This window comes from Bombina bombina, chromosome 7 (assembly GCF_027579735.1).
Source record: "Bombina bombina isolate aBomBom1 chromosome 7, aBomBom1.pri, whole genome shotgun sequence".
In the NCBI taxonomy this organism is placed as follows: Eukaryota; Metazoa; Chordata; class Amphibia; order Anura; family Bombinatoridae; genus Bombina; species Bombina bombina.
This window is the reverse complement of record NC_069505.1, coordinates 33,201,073-33,223,572: the sequence shown is the minus strand read 5'-3', so window position 1 is coordinate 33,223,572 and position 22,500 is coordinate 33,201,073. Positions and strand designations below refer to the sequence as shown.

Here is a 22,500-nt window from a genome sequence, read left to right as displayed (position 1 = left end):
TACACACACAGTTATACACACACACACAGTTATACACACACAGTTATACACACACAGAGTTATACACACACATACACACACAGAGTTATACACAGACATACACACACAGAGTTATACACACACATACACACACAGTTATACACCACATACACACACAGAGTTATACACACACATACACACACAGTTATACACCACATACACACACAGAGTAATATACACACAGTTATACACACACATACACACACAGAGTTATACACACACAGCTATACACACACATACACACACAGTTATACACACACAGATTTATACACACACAGTTAAACACACACAGAGTTATACACAGACATACACACACAGAGTTATACACATAGAGTTAAACACACACAGAGTTATACACAGACATAGTTATACACACACATACACACACACAGTTATGCACACAGAGTTATACACATAGAGTTAAACACACACAGAGTTATACACAGTTATACACAGACATACACACACAGTTATACACACACAGAGTTATACACAGACATACACACAGAGAGTTATACACACACAGTTATACACACACATACACACACACAGTTATACACACACAGAGTTATACACACACAGTTATACACACACATACACACACACAGTTATACACACACATACACACACCGAGTTATACACACACATACACAAACAGAGGTATACGCACACAGTTATACACACACACAGTTTTATACACACACATACACACACAGAGTTATACACACACAATTATACACACACAGTTATACACACACATACACACACAGAGTTATACACATACACACACAGTTATACACACAGAGTTATACACAGAGTTATACACACACAGAGTTATACACACATACACACACACAGTTATACACACACAGTTATACGCACAGACACAGTTATACACACACAGTTATACGCACAGACACAGTTATACACACACAGTTATACACACAGATTTATACACACAGAGTTATACACACATATGCACACACATAGTTATACACAGACATACACACACAGAGTTATACACATAGAGTTAAACACACAGAGAGTTATACACACACATACACACACATACATACACACAGTTATACACACACAGAGTTATACACACACATACACACACAGAGTTATACAAACACATACACACACACAGTTATACACACACAGAGTTATACACACACATACACACACACATATACACACACAGAGTTATACACACATACTCACACATAGTTATACACAGACATACACACACAGAGTTATACACATAGAGTTAAACACACACAGAGTTATACATACACACACAGAGTTATACACACACATACACAGTTATACACACATAGAGTTATACACACACAGAGTTATACACAGAGAGTTATACACACACATACACACACAGGGCGCCATGTACTAAGCTTCGAAGTGACCGTCTGACTGTATTTCCGCGTCAAAATTCGCTCACGATCTGCTTCTCGTATGTACCAATCTGCGATCGGGTCGAAAAACCACTATTTTCATCAGCTATCGTAATTTTACGCAACTGATCGTTACGAAGCCTTTTTCCACTTACTACATGTTCGATCGCACGTAAATTCGCTGTAATCGGAAATTATGAATGTTACAACTAATCCGTCCGCTCCAACTTTCACTGTAACTTCGCGTGATTTGCTTCGTGACCATTTAGGTAGCGAATGCAATAGAAAACTATAGGGGGTATTAACCGGACGCCAGGTAGAAGTACTTAAGTAAAAGGACTAGACTACTATTGTATCATTATTGGTTTTTGGATCACTGAATGAAGATGGAGACACTTTTACACATGTTTCTTTTCCGATTGATTCAATTACGAGGAAGAAGGGCTATACAGGCACCGGTTGACAACAATGGATTGCAAAGAAGGAGAGGTAGAAGAATCCGAGTCCCTAGAGTTTTCCTTCCACGTATGGGTTTGGAAAGCATTTCTGATCGGGAGATTATGCAGAGATTCCGTTTGGACAGAGAAGCTATTATGGAACTTTACAATGAAATAGCAGAATACCTGGAACCTATGACAGCGCGTTCACAAGCCATACCCGGACTATTAAAACTGTTGGCAGCCTTACACTTTTTTGCCACCGGTTCATTCCAAGCTGTGTCTAGCGTTATAATTGGCATCAGCCAGTCTGCTTTTTCGAGGCACCTAACCAAAGTCATTGATGCATTGATGGTCGTCTTTCCAAGGTACGTGTGCCTTCCATCGACTCCTGAAGAGTGGCAATCTGTGAAGTCCAATTTTTATAGAATGGCCGGAATGCCCAATGTACTTGGAGCCATCGATTGCACCCATGTTGCAGTCAAACCATCCCGAGAACGTGAGGAAGTTTTCCGGAACAGAAAACAGTACCATTCCCTCAATGTTCAGATGGTGTGTGACCATAACATGAAAATAATCAGTGTCCGTTCCAACTTCCCTGGATCCTGCCATGATTCGTATATCTTGCGTCAGTCTGGGTTATATCGGAAGTTTGAGGAGGGAGAGATGCCTGAAGGATGGCTGTTAGGTAATTATATTTTTGTGATGTTATGTTACAGTATTATTATAATTGTCAAACGTAGTTTATGTCATGCATTGTGATGATAGATTTAACTAAAAAACATAGTTAATTCTCATTGAAATTATCGTCTTTATCATCTTTGAAATGTTAATCCTTTTTTATTTTTTTCATAGGGGACGCTGGTTATTTCAGTAGAGAATGGTTATTCACACCCTATAACAATCCTCGAAGAAGATGTGAGGTGAAATTCAACGAGGCACACAGATCCACCAGAGGAATCATCGAGAGAGCATTTGCGCTTTCGTTGTCTTGACCATTCAGGTGGTGTCATGCAGTATGCTCCCGAGAAGGTTGCAAAAATTATTCTTGTATGCTTCATTCTTCATAACATTGCGATAAGAAGAGGAATTGAAATTGATAATGAAGAAGAAATTTCATTTGAGAACTTCCCTGAGGTCATCTGTAATGATGAACCAACAAGACAGGCCATTAATGCCAAAAATTATGTCGCAGAGAACTATTTTAAGGATTTATTGCATTAAAAGATTGTATTCACAGGACTTCTATTTTTTGGTCGTTTGAATAAAAAAATAAATTTTCATTTTCTGAATAAAAAGTTTTTTTTTTCATCATTTACTTGTGTGATTGTTATTTGTTTTCATTTTTATAATTAAATAAATTGTAATAAACGGTCACATTGGAGATTGTTTTTTAATAAAACTTTAATTTTTATTTAAAACCAACATATTGCACAATAACTATTTAAACCAAATAATCATAAAGATCTATAATTATATGACTGTCCTACATAACAAAAAAAAACATACACTACACTATTGATAACTATATTACACACAAAAATATATACAATATATACATAAATCTTCATTTACATTTATCATTACTTGAGAATGCCAATAAATAATACAAGTTTGTAATTATTGTATCCAAAGAATTCTAACATTTTATCACATATACAATAATGTTGCATAGAGAGAGTGAATAATGCGATATTTAGAACATTTTGAGATTTGACACACCCATCTAGAAAGTTGCTATGCGACCAGGGAGGATGAAGAGAATTGCACCTTTCACATCTGGGGAAATGATAATTCTAGTGTATGTAATGGACAGATATTTTCCTAAACGGTTAGGGGGTGTCCGGGGGTCATTACAGATGAAAGGGACAAAACTATTTATGAAATGATACGCAGAATGTATTGTGTATCAAAAATTAAAAGGACCAGGCGTCAATGTTTGAGACGATACAGTGATGTTAAACGTCGAGAACCACTATATTATCAATCTATTAGGAGCCTTTTAAGGACATGTAAGTTTATAAAATTGTTATTGTTTCAAATTATAATTTCTATGCTAAGTTCATCATCAATATGAGATCTGAAATAATAATTAGGTGTACCATATTGATCACTTTCATGTCCGTTCAAATTTAAAACAAATTTAAACACTATAAACATTCTAACACACGAAAATTGAAAACTTTATTTTATAACACTTTTTAAAACTTAGAAACTTTAAACCAACATATGTACAACTTTTCAATTTCAGATAAGAAGAAAGAAAATATTTGTGGTGCTCCTCCTCCACGTTATGTAAGGCCTATTCTAAATTTGACACCTAGAAGTGAGGCTAGATCCCCACCCTTGCCACTGTCTTTGCTTGACAGACAATTGTCCCCACAGAAAGGAGGTGTCAGGCGCCTAACTGTCGTTCATACACCTCAAGGTACAATAGAACCATGGTTTACATATCTATAGTTATACAACTGTTAAATTTAATCATGATTAGCTTGTTGTGTTATTTACAGAAACCAATAAAAGAGTGATGAAAAAGAAGAAAACAAGGTTCACAAGAATAATACAAATATCTTCTACAGAAGGTATTTTTCTTATATTTTGTACCATTAGCATTTTTATACTTACAATTTTTTATATAGAATTCCTTATTAATCTTTCATAGATAGTGACAATAAAGCAAATAATGCTCCTGAAAGGATGTCATTAACTTCACCCTCAATTCAACTAGGTAATTGTTTATTTATTTTTAGATTAACTATATTATTATAGCTTATAGTCAAATCAATACCAAAATATATACCTCAATTTATAAATATATTTTTCAGATGCAAGTAGTGAGAAAAACTCAACCAATATTTCTAATATTGATAATGACTGGGACATATCTATGGTTTCTAAATCTACACAGACAAGTACATCTATGGAAAATACCGCCTCTAACATAAATGGTAATACAATTTTGTTACCTGCTTATTAACAATCTGTTTTTATTATAAAAATGTTCTCATAATCCTTAATTTATTTTCAAATTTTTGTCCCTTCTCTAGATTCCAGGGTACCAGTTGTATCACAAGCTCAATCCTCTGTCTGTGAAGATATTAAACAAATAATGGATACTATAAATAATTTAAATACAGAGGTACAGAATCTCTACAATACTTATGTAGTGGAAAACAGATAATCAATGATTGCATTTTAAATTTTAAAAAAAATTGAATTTTTTTTGTTACTTTGATGCCACTAAAATTGTCATATTTTGGTATGTTAAAAAGTTTATTCAAAACCCCAAAAAGTACTGTATTGGCCGTGATGTCTTTTTTATTCATATTTGTTAATATTTTGGATGTAATAAAATGTATAATTGTTTCACTTAGATTTGTCTATGTGTACAATACATTTTAAACCTTTAACTGATTTAAACTACATTTCAAAAAGAATAAGAAAATGAAATAAAAACAGGATAAACTTTAATAAAACTATGTACAAATAACAATAACAATATATTCTTGATCAACAACAAAAATAATAACTTTAAAATTGTCCATAACAATGCACTAATGTAACCGTGGTCTTTTTGGATCTGGCGACTCTTGGCTCTGATGTCTATCTCTAATCAATTCTAACAAAGTTTGCATAGTATTTTGAGCCATTCGCATGTTGTTTTCAGCTATTGTCAAGGCCCTGTTTATATGTAGGTTCCTTTCCCTGTCCATTTCTCTTTGCCAGTTAAAGATTTCACGGTCCAGTTCCAACCGTTGCTGGTTATAAGTGTCGAATCTTTCTAAATGTCCAGACAAAATTTCCTGAACCTGTCTACTGTCTGCTCTATATCCTCTGGCAAGATTTAACATTTCGTTCAGACCTGCATCTTCCAAAGGTGCCTGCTCTTGGACAATAGCTTGTGGTTGTTCCAATAGTTCAATTCCCTGTGCTTGTACTCCATGATCAGGTGGTGAATTTGTATTTTCCTCATCACTACGGGGGTTTATAACAGGCTCATGTATATCCAAATCCTGATCTTGTGCAATCTGTGTTAGGTCAGGAGTCAGGCTTCCACTTTCTGGAGATCTAACCTCTGGTGCTGGAACTGGAACAAGATTCAGAATCACCTCTCTTGATGAATCATCCTCCTCAGCGATATCTAAAAAAAAAATAAAAAAAAATTTAGCCTTAATTTCTAAAAAAAAGGTGCAGATCGAAATTTATTCCAACATTAATGGTTAGAGAGGTTACTATACAAGAGAAATTGATACTGTCATGTTATACTGTCATGTTGGAATCTAACAATAAGATTAAATGCCTTACTAATCAATAATTGTGATTTCACATGGTAAAACTGTTTGCATATAAAATACATCAATCTCACAGTATTACAGTTTGAATAACTATCAAAGTTTAACATTTTACAGTTTGTACCAAAATTATTTGTCTTGTCATCCTATATTTACTTTACAAAAGTAACTTACCATCGAAAAGTGGTGCAGATTCGGTCACCATGGCTCTGAAGAGACGTCCAACATCTGCTGTAAAAATTAAAATTAAACATTAATATCTAATTTATAACAAAATATTTTGAAGGTGTATATACAAGTGGTTTAAAGATACATACCAACAGCTGTATCTGGTGTACTGCTCCTTACATCTGGAATAGTATCTGCAGACGATAGGCTGTTTCTGGTATTGGTAGTTGACCGTAAATATTGCCCATGTTGTTGTTGTTGTTGTCTTACGTTCAAATGCTGAGATGTTGAAGGACGTGGTCTCTCTGATGAAGAGGTAGATGGGGTATGGACAGATGCAGAGGTTGACGCTCTAACTGAACCACCTAGGAGTTAGTAAATACAAATTTAAATTAATACAATCAATAAAATTAAAACTTTAGGTGCAATTTTTGCAATGCTAATTAAAAGTTAAATGTACTCCTATTATAAAATTTTCTAACTTGGATTTGTATCTTGATTTAATATACACAAATTAAAACGTCACTAAACACATCTTTCTCAAATTATTCCAATAGAGAATACAATAAAAAAATATTATAATTTACTACTATTATCTAATTTGCTTCATTCGTTAGTTCTCCTTTGTTGAAGAAATAGCAGCTACCGAGCATATTAATATCAATATATGTTATTCAACAAAGAATATATAGAAAATAAAGCAAATTAGATAATGAAAATAAAAAATACAGCTGGTTAAAATTGCATACCCTTTCAAAATCAAACATTTGGGTTTCATTTTACTTCAAAAAAAGTGATTTCCATGTTCCATGTGGGCCTTATTTTTTAAAATACATTAAGCAATAGAAAAAAAAATGGAGTATATTAGAAAATTGAAAATGTTTTGCACGCTCCATCATGAATGCTTTATTTTTGGTTCACTGGAACTTTAAAAAAATAGATACAGAAAGAAGTAATGTAATTCATAAATCTATTTTAAAGGAACGGTAAACCAGAAATTGTACAATGAAGATTCCGTTAACAGAATCCAATTTTTTAAAACATGAACGTAAGAGACACAATTTTGGAGCAGACAAGTAAACAATATAAATATTAATTTTGAGATTAAGTTATAATTACCACGAATATCGCTATTTCAGTCATCGGTTATGCCCTCAATGACCTCTGTGCCAAGCCTCTGTAATACTTTTCTTTCAAAGTCTGTCAAATCTGCGACATAAGGTTGTCCGCCTCCAGTACTTCGGGCATATTGCTTTTCTTTGGCAATTTTGGATTTAGTTTGACGCTTGATATCGTTGAACCTTTTTTTGCAGGACTCAATATCTTTTTTAGTGGGTCCTTGAGCACTCACTGCGTCACTAATTTTCTCCCAAATAATCTTCTTACAAGCGCCGGGGGTTTGCTTGACTCGACTACCATAAATATTGTCATAATATTCGAGTACTAGATAAACAAGTACAACATTCTGTTGATGCGAGAAGTTAGGGTTGCGAGTCTTCTTAGAAGTAGCAGAATCTCCGGAGCAAGCCATCTTGTCAAAGTGAATACCGAAAAGTAAATAAACAATATTCTAAGATTTCTGGGAAAAATGCACATTCTTATACATGCCAGCAGCCAGACGTTGCCGCTTGTCTGACGATTATGACACCTAGATCGTCACGTGGGTAAAGAACTAAACCAATCAGGTCGCATACTGCTTCTTAACTTTGCTCTTTCGCGCCGAACGAAGCTTCAAAGTTATCAATAATCCGATTGTCTTCGACACACAATAGACGCGAAATTTTACGGCTTGGTTTTAAGTACATTCATGTAACGAAGTTTCATCCGCATGGTGCGAATGCCGGCGGGTTAATTCGATACGTTCTTTACGAAAAAATTGACGCCTTAGTACATGGCGCCCACAGAGTTATACACAGACATACACACAGAGAGTTATACACACACATACATACACACACAGAGTTATTCACACACATACGTACACAGTTATACACACATAGAGTTATACACAGACATAATTATATCTAAAATATAAAAAACAAACACATATATTTTGATACAATACTTCCACAAACACAATACTAAGTGCTGAAAGACAACAGAACTAAAGGCAATAGCTATCTAAATAAAAGGAAGGTTGCGAGATAACTGTAAGCAAATGGGCACCCTTATTACACCCCCTAGAATGTAAGCTCTTTGGGCAAAATGTCACATTATACACCTGAATAATACTCCTAAAATAATTATAAGCTTTTTACAAATATAAATACTGCCCCTTCTCCCTAGGCAAGTGCTTTGTTTGCCTAAGACCAAAATATGCCTCTGGTTAGGTTATATAATGTTATCTCAAAGATAATTGAAATAAACACATAAAATAAATAATACTGAGTAGAATCATAAGAATAATAATAGAAAAACTACTTATTTCTCATATGCAAAAACAATCGGTAGTAAATCCAATAAAAAGAAAAAAAAAATGCATCTACAAAAATAAGAAACCAAAAAACTTGCCTCCCCGTCGGGGAATCGAACCCCGGTCTCCCGCGTGACAGGCGGGGATACTCACCACTATACTAACGAGGATTAGCTGAAATACAATGTTTATAAATACTGATTTATCTAATTATATACAGATTGGTATTAATAGTGATCTAGCTCGCACATGCGCAATTTATTGTTACAGCACAAGGAATTTAATTAATATTATGTAATTACCCCACTGGTGTGCTGCTGCCCAGACCCATAAGTTATTATATAATTACCCCACTGGTGTGCTGCTGCCCAGACCCATAAGTTATTATATAATTACCCCACTGGTGTGCTGCTGCCCAGACCCATAAGTTATTATATAATTACCCCACTGGCGTGCTGTTGCACAGACCCATAAGTTATTATATAATTACCCCACTGGTGTGCTGCTGCCCAGACCCATAAGTTATTATATAATTACCCCACTGGTGTGCTGCTGCCCAGACCCATAAGTTATTATATAATTACCCCACTGGTGTGCTGCTGCCCAGACCCATAAGTTATTATATAATTACCCCACTGGTGTGCTGCTGCCCAGACCCATAAGTTATATATAATTACCCCACTGGTGTGCTGCTGCCCAGACCCATAAGTTATATATAAGTTATATATAATTACCCCACTGGTGTGCTGCTGCCCAGGCCCATAAGTTATATATAATTACCCCACTGGTGTGCTGCTGCCCAGACCCATAAGTTATATATAAGTTATATATAATTACCCCACTGGTGTGCTGCTGCCCAGACCCATAAGTTATTATATAATTACCCCACTGGTGTGCTGCTGCCCAGACCCATAAGTTATATATAATTACCCCACTGGTGTGCTGCTGCCCAGACCCATAAGTAATTATATAATTACCCCACTGGTGTGCTTTTGCACAGACCCATAAGTTATTATATAATTACCATACTGGTGTGCTGCTGCCCAGACCCATAAGTTATTATATAATTACCCCACTGGTGTGCTGCTGCCCAGACCCATAAGTTATTATATAATTACCCCACTGGTGTGCTGCTGCCCAGACCCATAAGTTATTATATAATTACCCCACTGGTGTGCTGCTGCCCAGACTCATAAGTTATTATATAATTACCCCACTGGTGTGCTGTTGCACAGACCCATAAGTTATTATATAATTACCCCACTGGTGTGCTGCTGCCCAGACCCATAAGTTATTATATAATTACCCCACTGGTGTGCTGCTGCCCAGACCCATAAGTTATTATATAATTACCCCACTGGTGTGCTGCTGCCCAGACCCATAAGTTATTATATAATTACCCCACTGGTGTGCTGTTGCACAGACCCATAAGTTATTATATAATTACCCCACTGGTGTGCTGCTGCCCAGACCCATAAGTTATTATATAATTACCCCACTGGTGTGCTGCTGCCCAGACCCATAAGTTATAATATATAATTACCCCACTGGTGTGCTGCTGCCCAGACCCATAAGTTATTATATAATTACCCCACTGGTGTGCTGCTGCCCAGACCCATAAGTTATTATATAATTACCCCACTGGTATGCTGCTGCACAGACCCATAAGTTATAATATATAATTACCCCACTGGTGTGCTGCTGCCCAGACCCATAAGTTATTATATAATTACCCCACTGGTGTGCTGCTGCCCAGACCCATAAGTTATTATATAACTACCCCACTGGTGTGCTGCTGCCCAGACCCATAAGTTATTATATAACTACCCCACTGGTGTGCTGCTGCCCAGACCCATAAGTTATTATATAATTACCCCACTGGTGTGCTGCTGCCTAGACCCATAAATTATTATATAATTACCCCACTGGTGTGCTGCTGCCCAGACCCATAAGTTAGAATATAATTACCCCATTGGTGTGCTGCTGCCCAGACCCATAAGTTATTATATAATTACCCCACTGGTGTGCTGCTGCCCAGACCCATAAGTTATTATATAATTACCCCACTGGTATGCTGCTGCACAGACCCATAAGTTATAATATATAATTACCCCACTGGTGTGCTGCTGCCCAGACCCATAAGTTATTATATAATTACCCCACTGGTGTGCTGCTGCCCAGACCCATAAGTTATTATATAACTACCCCACTGGTGTGCTGCTGCCCAGACCCATAAGTTATTATATAATTACCTCACTGGTGTGCTGCTGCCCAGACCCATAAGTTATTATATAATTACCCCACTGGTGTGCTGCTGCCTAGACCCATAAATTATTATATAATTACCCCACTGGTGTGCTGCTGCCCAGACCCATGTTAGAATATAATTACCCCACTGGTGTGCTGCTGCCCAGACCCATAAGTTATTATATGATTACCCCACTGGTGTGCTGCTGCCCAGACCCATAAGTTATTATATAATTACCCCACTGGTGTTCTGCTGCCCAGACCCATAAGTTATAATATGATTACCCTACTGGCGTGCTGCTGCCCAGACCCATAAGTTATTATATAATTACCCCACTGGCGTGCTGCTGCCCAGACCCATAAATTAGAATATAATTACCCCACTGGCGTGCTGCTGCCCAGACCCATAAGTTATTATATAATTACCCCACTGGTGTGCTGCTGCCCAGACCCATAAGTTATTATATAATTACCCCACTGGTGTGCTGCTGCCCAGACCCATAAGTTATTATATAATTACCCCACTGGTGTGCTGCTGCCCAGACCCATAAGTTATTATATAATTACCCCACTGGTGTGCTGCTGCCCAGACCCATAAGTTATAATATATAATTACCCCACTGGTGTGCTGCTGCCCAGACCCATAAGTTATTATATAATTACCCCACTGGTGTGCTGCTGCCTAGACCCATAAATTATTATATAATTACCCCACTGGTGTGCTGTTGCCCAGACCCATAAGTTAGAATATAATTACCCCATTGGTGTGCTGCTGCCCAGACCCATAAGTTATTATATAATTACCCCACTGGTGTGCTGCTGCCCAGACCCATAAGTTATTATATAATTACCCCACTGGTGTTCTGCTGCCCAGACCCATAAGTTATAATATGATTACCCTACTGGCGTGCTGCTGCCCAGACCCATAAGTTATTATATAATTACCCCACTGGTGTGCTGCTGCCCAGACCCATAAGTTATATATAAGTTATATATAATTACCCCACTGGTGTGCTGCTGCCCAGACCCATAAGTTATATATAATTACCCCACTGGTGTGCTGCTGCCCAGACCCATAAGTTATATATAAGTTATATATAATTACCCCACTGGTGTGCTGCTGCCCAGACCCATAAGTTATTATATAATTACCCCACTGGTGTGCTGCTGCCCAGACCCATAAGTTATATATAATTACCCCACTGGTGTGCTGCTGCCCAGACCCATAAGTTATTATATAATTACCCCACTGGTGTGCTTTTGCACAGACCCATAAGTTATTATATAATTACCATACTGGTGTGCTGCTGCCCAGACCCATAAGTTATTATATAATTACCCCACTGGTGTGCTGCTGCCCAGACCCATAAGTTATTATATAATTACCCCACTGGTGTGCTGCTGCCCAGACCCATAAGTTATTATATAATTACCCCACTGGTGTGCTGCTGCCCAGACTCATAAGTTATTATATAATTACCCCACTGGTGTGCTGCTGCCCAGACCCATAAGTTATTATATAATTACCCCACTGGTGTGCTGCTGCCCAGACCCATAAGTTATTATATAATTACCCCACTGGTGTGCTGCTGCCCAGACCCATAAGTTATTATATAATTACCCCACTGGTGTGCTGCTGCCCAGACCCATAAGTTATTATATAATTACCCCACTGGTGTGCTTTTGCACAGACCCATAAGTTATTATATAATTACCCCACTGGTGTGCTGCTGCCCAGACCCATAAGTTATTATATAATTACCATACTGGTGTGCTGCTGCCCAGACTCATAAGTTATTATATAATTACCCCACTGGTGTGCTGTTGCACAGACCCATAAGTTATTATATAATTACCCCACTGGTGTGCTGCTGCCCAGACCCATAAGTTATTATATAATTACCCCACTGGTGTGCTGCTGCCCAGACCCATAAGTTATAATATATAATTACCCCACTGGTGTGCTGCTGCCCAGACCCATAAGTTATTATATAATTACCCCACTGGTGTGCTGCTGCCCAGACCCATAAGTTATTATATAATTACCCCACTGGTATGCTGCTGCACAGACCCATAAGTTATAATATATAATTACCCCACTGGTGTGCTGCTGCCCAGACCCATAAGTTATTATATAATTACCCCACTGGTGTGCTGCTGCCCAGACCCATAAGTTATTATATAACTACCCCACTGGTGTGCTGCTGCCCAGACCCATAAGTTATTATATAACTACCCCACTGGTGTGCTGCTGCCCAGACCCATAAGTTATTATATAATTACCCCACTGGTGTGCTGCTGCCCAGACCCATAATTTATTATATAATTACCCCACTGGTGTGCTGCTGCCCAGACCCATAAGTTAGAATATAATTACCCCATTGGTGTGCTGCTGCCCAGACCCATAAGTTATTATATAATTACCCCACTGGTGTGCTGCTGCCCAGACCCATAAGTTATTATATAATTACCCCACTGGTATGCTGCTGCACAGACCCATAAGTTATAATATATAATTACCCCACTGGTGTGCTGCTGCCCAGACCCATAAGTTATTATATAATTACCCCACTGGTGTGCTGCTGCCCAGACCCATAAGTTATTATATAACTACCCCACTGGTGTGCTGCTGCCCAGACCCATAAGTTATTATATAATTACCTCACTGGTGTGCTGCTGCCCAGACCCATAAGTTATTATATAATTACCCCACTGGTGTGCTGCTGCCTAGACCCATAAATTATTATATAATTACCCCACTGGTGTGCTGCTGCCCAGACCCATGTTAGAATATAATTACCCCACTGGTGTGCTGCTGCCCAGACCCATAAGTTATTATATGATTACCCCACTGGTGTGCTGCTGCCCAGACCCATAAGTTATTATATAATTACCCCACTGGTGTTCTGCTGCCCAGACCCATAAGTTATAATATGATTACCCTACTGGCGTGCTGCTGCCCAGACCCATAAGTTATTATATAATTACCCCACTGGCGTGCTGCTGCCCAGACCCATAAATTAGAATATAATTACCCCACTGGCGTGCTGCTGCCCAGACCCATAAGTTATTATATAATTACCCCACTGGTGTGCTGCTGCCCAGACCCATAAGTTATTATATAATTACCCCACTGGTGTGCTGCTGCCCAGACCCATAAGTTATTATATAATTACCCCACTGGTGTGCTGCTGCCCAGACCCATAAGTTATTATATAATTACCCCACTGGTGTGCTGCTGCCCAGACCCATAATTTATAATATATAATTACCCCACTGGTGTGCTGCTGCCCAGACCCATAAGTTATTATATAATTACCCCACTGGTGTGCTGCTGCCTAGACCCATAAATTATTATATAATTACCCCACTGGTGTGCTGTTGCCCAGACCCATAAGTTAGAATATAATTACCCCATTGGTGTGCTGCTGCCCAGACCCATAAGTTATTATATAATTACCCCACTGGTGTGCTGCTGCCCAGACCCATAAGTTATTATATAATTACCCCACTGGTGTTCTGCTGCCCAGACCCATAAGTTATAATATGATTACCCTACTGGCGTGCTGCTGCCCAGACCCATAAGTTATTATATAATTACCCCACTGGCGTGCTGCTGCCCAGACCCATAAATTAGAATATAATTACCCCACTGGCGTGCTGCTGCCCAGACCCATAAATTAGAATATAATTACCCCACTGGTGTGCTGCTGCCCAGACCCATAAGTTATTATATAATTACCCCACTGGTGTGCTGCTGCCCAGACCCATAAGTTATTATATAATTACCCCACTGGTGTGCTGCTGCCCAGACCCATAAGTTATTATATAATTACCCCACTGGTGTGCTGCTGCCCAGACCCATAAGTTATAATATATAATTACCCCACTGGTGTGCTGCTGCCCAGACCCATAAGTTATTATATAATTACCCCACTGGTGTGCTGCTGCCCAGACCCATAAGTTATATATAATTACCCCACTGGTGTGCTGCTGCCCAGACCCATAAGTTATTATATAATTACCCCACTGGAGTGCTGCTGCCCAGACCCATAATTTATATATAAGTTATATATAATTACCCCACTGGTGTGCTGCTGCCCAGACCCATAAGTTATATATAATTACCCCACTGGTGTGCTGCTGCCCAGACCCATAAGTTATTATATAATTACCCTACTGGTGTGCTGCTGCCCAGACCCATAAGTTATTATATAATTACCCCACTGGTGTGCTGCTGCCAAGACCCATAAGTTATAATATATAATTACCCCACTGGTGTGCTGCTGCCCAGACCCATAAGTTATTATATAATTACCCCACTGGTGTGCTGCTGCCCAGACCCATAAGTTATTATATAATTACCCCACTGGTGTGCTGCTGCCCAGACCCATAAGTTATTATATAATTACCTCACTGGTGTGCTGCTGCCCAGACCCATAAGTTATATATAATTACCCCACTGGTGTGCTGCTGCCCAGACCCATAAGTTATTATATAACTACCCCACTGGTGTGCTGCTGCCCAGACCCATAAGTTATATATAATTACCCCACTGGTGTGCTGCTGCCAAGACCCATAAGTTATAATATATAATTACCCCACTGGTGTGCTGCTGCCCAGACCCATAAGTTATTATATAATTACCCCACTGGTGTGCTGCTACCCAGACCCATAAGTTATATATAATTACCCCACTGGTGTGCTGCTGCCCAGACTCATAAGTTATTATATAATTACCCCACTGGTGTGCTGCTGCCCAGACCCATAAGTTATATATAATTACCCCACTGGTGTGCTGCTGCCCAGACCCATAAGTTATATATAATTACCCCACTGGTGTGCTGCTGCCCAGACCCATAAGTTATATATAATTACCCCACTGGTGTGCTGCTGCCCAGACCCATAAGTTATATATAATTACCCCACTGGTGTGCTGCTGCCCAGACCCATAAGTTATTATATAATTACCCCACTGGTGTGCTGCTGCCCAGACCCATAAGTTATATATAATTACCCCACTGGTGTGCTGCTGCCCAGACCCATAAGTTATATATAATTACCCCACTGGTGTGCTGTTGCCCATGCCCATAAATTAGAATATAATTACCCCGTCTGGGGTCCTTATGACTCCTAAGTACTACCCTCCTTAGATGTGACACCATTCAGTAATTTCCCCCGTTGGGGTGTCTTTGTGGTCCCTCAAACTTACCTTGGAACCTGATAAAATAATACATTTATCAAGAACATATTTACATATACAAAATAAAAACAATACTTCTGCATAATATAAGAGGCAATACATAAGTACCTATATAAGTAATATAAATATATACAATTTCTCTAACAGATATGACTTGAAAACACACAGATGATAAGGTAGAGTGGCAACTTGCAAGTATGTAAGTAGTCGTGGCCGAGTGGTTAAGGCGATGGACTTGAAATCCATTGGGGTTTCCCCGCGCAGGTTCGAATCCTGCCGACTACGGTTATTTTTTTTATAGCCCATCTAATTCTTATAGCGCATGGTTGTTACATTGTATCTAATTGCACTAATTTGTTTGTAAAATGATACTGGAAATAACACTGCAGACTGTAAACAGAACATATAGGTTTATAGTGCTCTTGTATATTCATTATATATAGTGCTTCCTGTATAACTATTATACCTGTGTGTGTTGTGTTAGGAGCAGATTAAGTAAGTAAAACAGGTAGGTAAGACTCTCCTTCCATATTACTACAATATACTTGACTGACCAAAGAAAAATATTTTGTGTCAGAAGTGGGATTCGAACCCACGCCTCCAGAGGAGACTGCGACCTGAACGCAGCGCCTTAGACCGCTCGGCCATCCTGACCTGGTTCCTTTTCATACATAAAGCTTTTATCAAAGTGCAAGAAAGTGAGTGAGGTTTTATCACAGTATAATAAAGTGAGTGAGGTTTATCAGAGTGCAATAAAGTGAGTGAGGTTTTATCACAGTGCAATAAGATGAGTGAGGTTTTATAACAGTACCATAAAGTGAGATTTAATCACAGTGCAATAAAGTGAGTGAGGTTTTATCACAGTACAATAAGGTGAGATTTTATCACAGTACAATAAAGTGAGATTTTATCACAGTACAATAAAGTTAGTGAGATTTTATCACAGTACAATAAAGTAAGTGAGATTTTATCACAGTGCAATAAAGTGAGTGAGGTTTTATCACAGTGCAATAAGATGAGTGAGGTTTTATAACAGTACCATAAAGTGAGATTTAGTGCAATAAAGTGAGTGAGGTTTTATCACAGTACAATAAGGTGAGATTTTATCACAGTACAATAAAGTGAGATTTTATCAGAGTACAATAAAGTTAGTGAGATTTTATCACAGTACAATAAAGTAAGTGAGATTTTATCACAGTGCAATAAAGTGAGTGAGGTTTTATCACAGTGCAATAAGATGAGTGAGGTTTTATAACAGTACCATAAAGTGAGATTTAATCACAGTGCAATAAAGTGAGTGAGGTTTTATCACAGTACAATAAGGTGAGATTTTATCACAGTACAATAAAGTGAGATTTTATCACAGTACAATAAAGTTAGTGAGATTTTATCACAGTACAATAAAGTAAGTGAGATTTTATCACAGTGCAATAAAGTGAGTGAGGTTTTATCACAGTACAATACGGTGAGATTTTATTACAGTACAATAAGGTGAGATTTTATCACAGTGCAATAAAGTGAGTGAGGTTTTATCACAGTACAATAAGGTGAGATTTTATCACAGTTCAATAAAGTAAGTGAGATTTTATCACAGTGCAATAAGTGAGTGAAGTTTTATCACAGTACAATAAGGTGAGATTTTATCACAGTACAATAAAGTAAGTGAGATTTTATCACAGTACAATAAACTAAGTGAGATTTTATCACAGTGCAATAAGTGAGTGAGGATTTATCACAGTACAATAAAGTGAGATTTTATCACAGTGCAATAAAGTGAGTGAGGTTTTATCACAGTACAATAAGGTGAGATTTTATCATAGTACAATAAAGTAAGTGAGATTTTATCACAGTACAATAAAGTAAGTGAGATTTTATCACAGTGCAATAAAGTGAGTGAGGTTTTATCACAGTACAATAAAGTAAGTGAGATTTTATCACAGTACAATAAAGTAAGTGAGATTTTATCACAGTACAATAAAGTGAGTGAGGTTTTATCACAGTACAATAAAGTAAGTGAGATTTTATCACAGTACAATAAAGTAAGTGAGATTTTATCACAGTGCAATAAAGTGAGTGAGGTTTTATCACAGTACAATAAGGTGAGATTTTATCACAGTACAATAAAGTAAGTGAGATTTTATCACAGTGCAATAAAGTGAGTGAGGTTTTATCACAGTACAATAAAGTAAGTGAGATTTTATCACAGTGCAATAAAGTGAGTGAGGTTTTTATCACAGTACAATAAAGTAAGTGAGATTTTATCACAGTGCAATAAAGTAAGTGAGATTTTATCACAGTGCAATAAAGTGAGTGAGGTTTTATCACAGTACAATACGGTGAGATTTTATTACAGTACAATAAGGTGAGATTTTATCACAGTGCAATAAAGTGAGTGAGGTTTTATCACAGTACAATAAGGTGAGATTTTATCACAGTTCAATAAAGTAAGTGAGATTTTATCACAGTGCAATAAGTGAGTGAAGTTTTATCACAGTACAATAAGGTGAGATTTTATCACAGTACAATAAAGTAAGTGAGATTTTATCACAGTACAATAAAGTAAGTGAGATTTTATCACAGTGCAATAAGTGAGTGAGGATTTATCACAGTACAATAAAGTGAGATTTTATCACAGTGCAATAAGGTGAGATTTTATCATAGTACAATAAAGTAAGTGAGATTTTATCACAGTACAATAAAGTAAGTGAGGTTTTATCACAGTACAATAAAGTAAGTGAGATTGTATCACAGTACAATAAAGTAAGTGAGATTTTATCACAGTACAATAAAGTGAGTGAGGTTTTATCACAGTACAATAAAGTAAGTGAGATTTTATCACAGTACAATAAAGTAAGTGAGATTTTATCACAGTGCAATAAAGTGAGTGAGGTTTTATCACAGTACAATAAGGTGAGATTTTATCACAGTACAATAAAGTAAGTGAGATTTTATCACAGTGCAATAAAGTGAGTGAGGTTTTATCACAGTACAATAAAGTAAGTGAGATTTTATCACAGTGCAATAAAGTGAGTGAGGTTTTTATCACAGTACAATAAAGTAAGTGAGATTTTATCACAGTGCAATAAAGTGAGTGAGGTTTTATCACAGTACAATAAAGTAAGTGAGATTTTATCACAGTGCAATAAAGTGAGTGAGGTTTTATCATGGTGCGGTTTTATCATAGTGCAATAAAGTGAGTGAGGTTTTATCACAGTGCCAGTGCTGCCTGCCTGTGTGCCCTCTCCTGCTGCCTGTGAGTGTGCCCTCCCCTGCTGGCTTCCTGTGTATGTGCCCTCCTCAGCTGCCTGCCTCTGTGTTTGTCCTCCCTGCTGCCTGCGTGTGTGCCCCCTCTGCTGCCTGCCTGTATGTGTGCCCTCTCCTGCTGCCTGTGTGTGCCCTCCCCTGCTGCCTGCCTGTATGTGTGCCCTCTCCTGCTGCCTGTGTGTGCCCTCCCCTGCTGGCTTCCTGTGTATGTGCCCTCCCCTGCTGCCTGCCTCTGTGTTTGTCCTCCCTGCTGCCTGCATGTGTGTTTGTCCTCTCCTGCTGCCTGTGCTGTGTGTGTGCCCTCCCCTGCTTCCTGCCTGTATGTATGCCCTCCCTGCTGCCTGCCTGTGTGTGTGCCCTCTCCTGCTGCCTGCCTGTGTGTGTGCCCTCCCCTGCTGCCTGCCTGTATGTGTGCCCTCCCTGCTGCATGTGTGTGCCCTCCCCGCTGCCTGTGTGTGCCCTCCCCTGCTGCCTGCCTGTATGTGTGCCCTCCCTGCTGCCTGTGTGTGCCCTCCCCTGCTGCCTGCCTGTGTGTGTGCCCTCCCTGCTGCCTGCCTGTGTGTGCCCTGCCTGCCTGTGTGTGTGCCCTCCCTGCTGCCTGCCTGTATGTGTGCCCTCCCTGCTGCCTGTGTGTGCCCTCCCCTGCTGCCTGCCTGTGTGTGTGCCCTCCCCGCTTCCTGTGTGTGCCCTCTCCTGCTGCCTGTGTGTGCCCTCTCCTGCTGCCTGTGTGTGTGCCCTCCCCTGCTGCCTGCCTGTGTGTGTGCCCTCCCCGCTGCCTGTGTGTGCCCTCTCCTGCTGCCTGTGTGTGTGCCCTCCCCTGCTGCCTGCCTGTGTGTGCCCTCTCCTGCTGCCTGTGTGTGCCCTCTCCTGCTGCCTGTGTGTGTGCCCTCTCCTGCTGCCTGCCTGTGTGTGCCCTCCCCGCTGCCTGTATGTGTGCCCTCCCCTGCTGCCTGTGTGTGTGCCCTCCCCTGCTGCCTGCCTGTGTGTGTGCCCTCCCTGCTGCCTGCCTGTGTGTGTGCCCTCCCCGCTGCCTGTGTGTGCCCTCTCCTGCTGCCTGTGTGTGCCCTCTCCTGCTGCCTGTGTGTGTGCCCTCCCCTGCTGCCTGCCTGTGTGTGTGCCCTCCCCGCTGCCTGTGTGTGCCCTCTCCTGCTGCCTGTGTGTGTGCCCTCCCCTGCTGCCTGCCTGTGTGTGCCCTCTCCTGCTGCCTGTGTGTGCCCTCTCCTGCTGCCTGTGTGTGTGCCCTCTCCTGCTGCCTGCCTGTGTGTGTGCCCTCCCCTGCTGCCTGCCTGTATGTGTGCCCTCCCTGCTGCATGTGTGTGCCCTCCCCGCTGCCTGTGTGTGCCCTCCCCTGCTGCCTGCCTGTATGTGTGCCCTCCCTGCTGCCTGTGTGTGCCCTCCCCTGCTGCCTGCCTGTGTGTGTGCCCTCCCTGCTGCCTGCCTGTGTGTGCCCTGCCTGCCTGTGTGTGTGCCCTCCCTGCTGCCTGCCTGTATGTGTGCCCTCCCTGCTGCCTGTGTGTGCCCTCCCCTGCTGCCTGCCTGTGTGTGTGCCCTCCCCGCTGCCTGTGTGTGCCCTCTCCTGCTGCCTGTGTGTGCCCTCTCCTGCTGCCTGTGTGTGTGCCCTCCCCGCTGCCTGTGTGTGCCCTCCCCTGCTGCCTGCCTGTGTGTGCCCTCTCCTGCTGCCTGTGTGTGCCCTCTCCTGCTGCCTGTGTGTGTGGCCTCTCCTGCTGCCTGCCTGTGTGTGCCCTCCCCGCTGCCTGTATGTGTGCCCTCCCCTGCTGCCTGTGTGTGTGCCCTCCCCTGCTGCCTGCCTGTGTGTGTGCCCTCCCTGCTGCCTGCCTGTATGTGTGCCCTCCCCTGCTGCCTGCCTGTGTGTGTGCCCTCCCCTGCTGCCTGTGTGTGTGCCCTCCCCTGCTGCCTGCCTGTATGTGTGCCCTCCCCTGCTGCCTGCCTGTGTGTGTGCCCTCCCCTGCTGCCTGCCTGTGCCTGTACGTGTGCCCTCCCTGCCTGTATGTGTGCCCTCCCCCGCTGCCTGCCTGTGTGTGCCCTTCCCTGCTGCCTGCCTGTGTGTGCCCTCCCCTGCTGCCTGCCTGTATGTGTGCCCTCCCCTGCTGCCTGCCTGTGTGTGCCCTCCCTGCTGCCTGCCTGTGTGTGTGCCCTCCCTGCTGCCTGCCTGTGTGTGCCCTCCCCTGCTGTCTGCCAGTGTGCCCTCACTGCTGCCTGCCTGTGTGTGTGCCCTCCCTGCTGCCTGCATGTGTGTGCCCTCCCTGCTGCCTGCCTGTGTGTGTGCCCTCCCTGCTGCCTGCATGTGTGTGCCCTCCCTGCTGCCTGCCTGTATGTGTGCCCTCCCTGCTGCCTGCCTGTGTGTGCCCTTCCTGCTGTGTGCCCTCCCTGCTGCCTGCATGTGTGTGCCCTCACTGCTGCCTGCCTGTGTGTGTGCCCTTCCTGCTGCCTGCCTGTGTGTGTGCCCTTCCTGCTGCCTGCCTGTGTCTGCGTGTGTGTGCCCTCACTGCTGCCTGCCTGTGTGTGTGCCCTTCCTGCTGTCTGCCTGTACGTGTGCCCTCCCTGCTGCCTGCCTGTGTGTGTGCCCTCCCCTGCTGCCTGCCTGTGTGTGCCCTTCCTGCTGTGTACCCTCCCTGCTGCCTGCCTGTGTGTGTGCCCTCCCTGCTGCCTGCCTGTGTGTGCCCTTCCTGCTGTCTGCCTGTACGTGTGCCCTCCCTGCTGCCTGCCTGTATGTGTGCCCTCCCCTGCTGCCTGCCTGTATGTGTGCCCTCCCCTGCTGCCTGCCTGTGCCTGTACGTGTGCCCTCCCTGCCTGTATGTGTGCCCTCCCCTGCTGCCTGCCTGTGTGTGCCCTTCCCTGCTGCCTGCCTGTGTGTGCCCTCCCCTGCTGCCTGCCTGTATGTGTGCCCTCCCCTGCTGCCTGCCTGTGTGTGCCCTCCCTGCTGCCTGCCTGTGTGTGCCCTCCCCTGCTGCCTGCCAGTGTGCCCTCACTGCTGCCTGCCTGTGTGTGTGCCCTCCCTGCTGCC

At 41.4% G+C, this 22,500-nt stretch overlaps 3 non-coding genes and 1 pseudogene across 3 annotated transcripts; 1 reads left to right on the top strand and 3 right to left on the bottom strand.

Moving 5' to 3' along the window:
• The window catches only part of LOC128636198 (transmembrane protein 245-like), a 58,107-nt pseudogene that overhangs the window by 17,622 nt on the left and 17,985 nt on the right, over positions 1-22,500 (bottom strand).
• Positions 8,860-8,931, bottom strand: TRNAD-GUC (transfer RNA aspartic acid (anticodon GUC)). Its single transcript has one exon. It is a non-coding gene; the product is annotated as a tRNA-Asp (tRNA).
• TRNAS-UGA (transfer RNA serine (anticodon UGA)) lies at positions 16,415-16,496 on the top strand. The gene has a single exon. It is a non-coding gene; the product is annotated as a tRNA-Ser (tRNA).
• Positions 16,783-16,865, bottom strand: TRNAL-CAG (transfer RNA leucine (anticodon CAG)). Its single transcript has one exon. It is a non-coding gene; the product is annotated as a tRNA-Leu (tRNA).